The sequence below is a fragment of the Capsicum annuum genome, chromosome 9, assembly GCF_002878395.1.
Source record: "Capsicum annuum cultivar UCD-10X-F1 chromosome 9, UCD10Xv1.1, whole genome shotgun sequence".
In the NCBI taxonomy this organism is placed as follows: domain Eukaryota; kingdom Viridiplantae; phylum Streptophyta; class Magnoliopsida; order Solanales; family Solanaceae; genus Capsicum; species Capsicum annuum.
The window spans coordinates 217,732,769-217,735,757 of NC_061119.1; positions in this window are offsets into that span (position 1 = coordinate 217,732,769).

The following is a 2,989-nucleotide window of genomic DNA, read 5'->3' on the forward strand; positions in this document are numbered from 1 at the left end:
AAATCTATTTGTTATTTCCCACGGTTTTGGGTGTGGGCCTGGGGTCTGGGAGCGCTATGGCCCGAATATCGACCGGGTATGCCAGGGTTGTTAAGGATGATTCTAGTGTGGTTTGTTTAATTTTTCGTGGCCATTTGGGTGGACAAACGGGCGAAATAGCACGAACGGGACATTTTTGGGCCAAATCGGTGTGATAGCCCACGATTTTGGGGCTGGGCAAAGGGTCCGGGCGCGCTGTGGGCCAAAAATCAACTAGGGTATGCCAGGGAGGTTGGAAGTTGTCTCAATGTGGTCCGTTTAATTTTTTGTGGATCATTAGGTGGACGAACGGACAAAACGGTGCAAATGAGGCATTTTTGAACCAAATCGATGTGCTATAGCCCACGATTTTAGGGGTGGGCAAGGGGTTCGGGCACTCTGAGGGTCGAAAATCAACTGGGCGTGCCATGGAGGTTGAGGATCATCCCAGTATGGTCTGTTTAATTTTTCGTGGCTATTTGGGTGGACAAAAGATCAAAATGGCATAGACGGGGCATTGTCAGTCCACATCGGTGAGTTATAGTCCACGATTTTGAGGGTGGGCCCGCGGTACGGGCTTGCTGTGGGCCAAAAATCGATTGAGGCATGTCAAGGAGGTTGGGGATCACCCCAGTGTGGTCCGTTTAATTTTTCGTGGGCATTTTGGTGGACAAATGGGCAAAACGGTGTGAACGAGGCATCTTCGGGCCAAATTGGTGTGCTATATCCCACGATTTTGGGGGTGCGTCCGGGGTTCGGGCGCGCTGTGGGTTAAAAATCGACCAGACGTGCCAGGGAGGTTGAGGATCATCCCAGTGTGGTATGTTTAATTTTTCTTGGCCATTTCTGTGGACAAACGGGCGAAATGGCGCGAACGGGGCATTTTTCGGCCGAATCGGTGTACTATAACCCACAATTTTGGGGGTGGGCTCGGGGTACGGGCACGTTGTGGGCCAAAAATTGAACAAGCCATGCCAGGGAGGTTAGTGATCATTACAGTGTGGTCCGTTGATTTTTTTCGTGGCCATTTGGGTGGACAAACGGGCAAAATGGCATGAAAGGGGCATTTTTGGGCCAAATCGGTGTGCTATATCCCACGATTTCGGGGGTGGGCCAGGGGTTCGGGTGGTTGTGTGCCAAAAATCGATCGGGGCGTGCTAGGGAGGTTGGAGATCATCCCTGCATGGTCCGTTAAATTTTTTGTGGCCATTTGGTGATACAAAAACAGCCCACCAAGATGCCAAAACAGTCCATAAAACGTGAGAAGAACAAGCAACACAAAGGGATACAAGATGACAAACACAAAAACACACGAATTTCCAAAATAATAAAAGGATAGATAGTGAGACCAATATTATTACAAGATTAAGAACCAAGTGTATTTCAACACTAACCCTAATGAATGTAATAATCAAAACCACACTCTTACAGTGACCGCCAAGGAAATCAACTCACCTCATGATCCACCGTTTCTAAGCAAAGGTCAATATTGGCTTTTCCAAGTCCTATACTAAGGATGGCTTTTCCAAGCCCTAACTAAACTACACTACTCTCAAGAGAGGGGATTTTCAAGTATTTCATACATTCATCATTCAAAAACTAAAGAGAAAAGACCTAATAAGAGACTATATATAGCCTAACTTATTACATAGTATAATGCGCCAAAATACCCTTAAGGAAAGGGGAGGTCATGGCTTGTTTCTTTAACATGTGCAAACCCCAAAATACCCTTAATGAAGGGTGCTTCTTTAATGCTCCACAACTATGTTGTCACACTTCAAAACTTGTAGTCTTGAATTGGCATCAAATGTAAGCCCCCACGCAATCTTCCACACACGGGTTTGTTTAATGGCATGCTCAAAATGGGTCCTCCATGCATGTTCTCGTATCCTCGAGGGGACCAAGTCTTGAGCCTCTATGTGTTGGCCTCTAAAGATGTCATCAAAAGATAAGATGGTCATTTGTCCCGCATCATCCTCCCCTTCTTGGAAAGGATTTGACCTCGAATCCAAACCTTGCAAAATTGAAGAGAGGACAAACAAATACAAACTCCTCATGGCATGAGGGTTAAGGTTAGCACAACAAATCATCTCAAAATGCCAAGGTTGCATATATTTGCAATATAACCAAGGATCCTTTGAATGAAATATTAAAAACTCAATGAAAGATGTGCGAAGGATTTGGTTATGGGATTCACCAAGAGTGACACTTTGCTTGTCATGTAGACCAAGCAACAAGTTGGGTGCACCAACATCACCATTTCCATATTTGGCACCGGGGTCAAACGGGAAGAGTGGCCATAGACATGGGTCTAGACAACACTCCCCTTTCTCATGATCTCCACCCAAACTAAATGACATACTCTCTACAATAGCATACATATCATAGAAAGAAAATAGAGAGTAGACAAAAGTATCACTCAAGTCAATTTCTACTAAGGCGCCCTCATGTGTGTACTCACTACTAGTTTCCCAATCATCACCATAAGTAGTCTCAACAATAAAGTCACACAAAGTAGAAGGAGTAACTTCTAAGACTACACGTTCCTTACCCTTAAGAGTACTCTCATCTTTCAAGAAGATATTTCCATCTTTAGGAGGAATATTGTCACACCATTGTGGGTTAACTTATAGGCTATAGCCTCCAAGGTAAGCTATACCATTTTTTTCACTACTAGGCTCATTAGGAGCGTTTATATCATTTTCAAACAAGACATTATACATAAAGAGTGCATGATCCAACCCATGGGTAGATTTGGAACAAGCAAGTTCCTCACTCTCTAAGAGATCAATATCAAGTTTCAAAGTGGTTTCAAGCACAAGATTGTCCCAAGAATAGCACTCGGGTTCACTCCCTTTTTGTTGACCAACTTTTTCAAATACTTCACTCACTTGAGTTTGATTAATCACATCACACACATACTTAAGTGGTGGACAATTTTCACAAATAGGTTGATCAACACCAATTACAC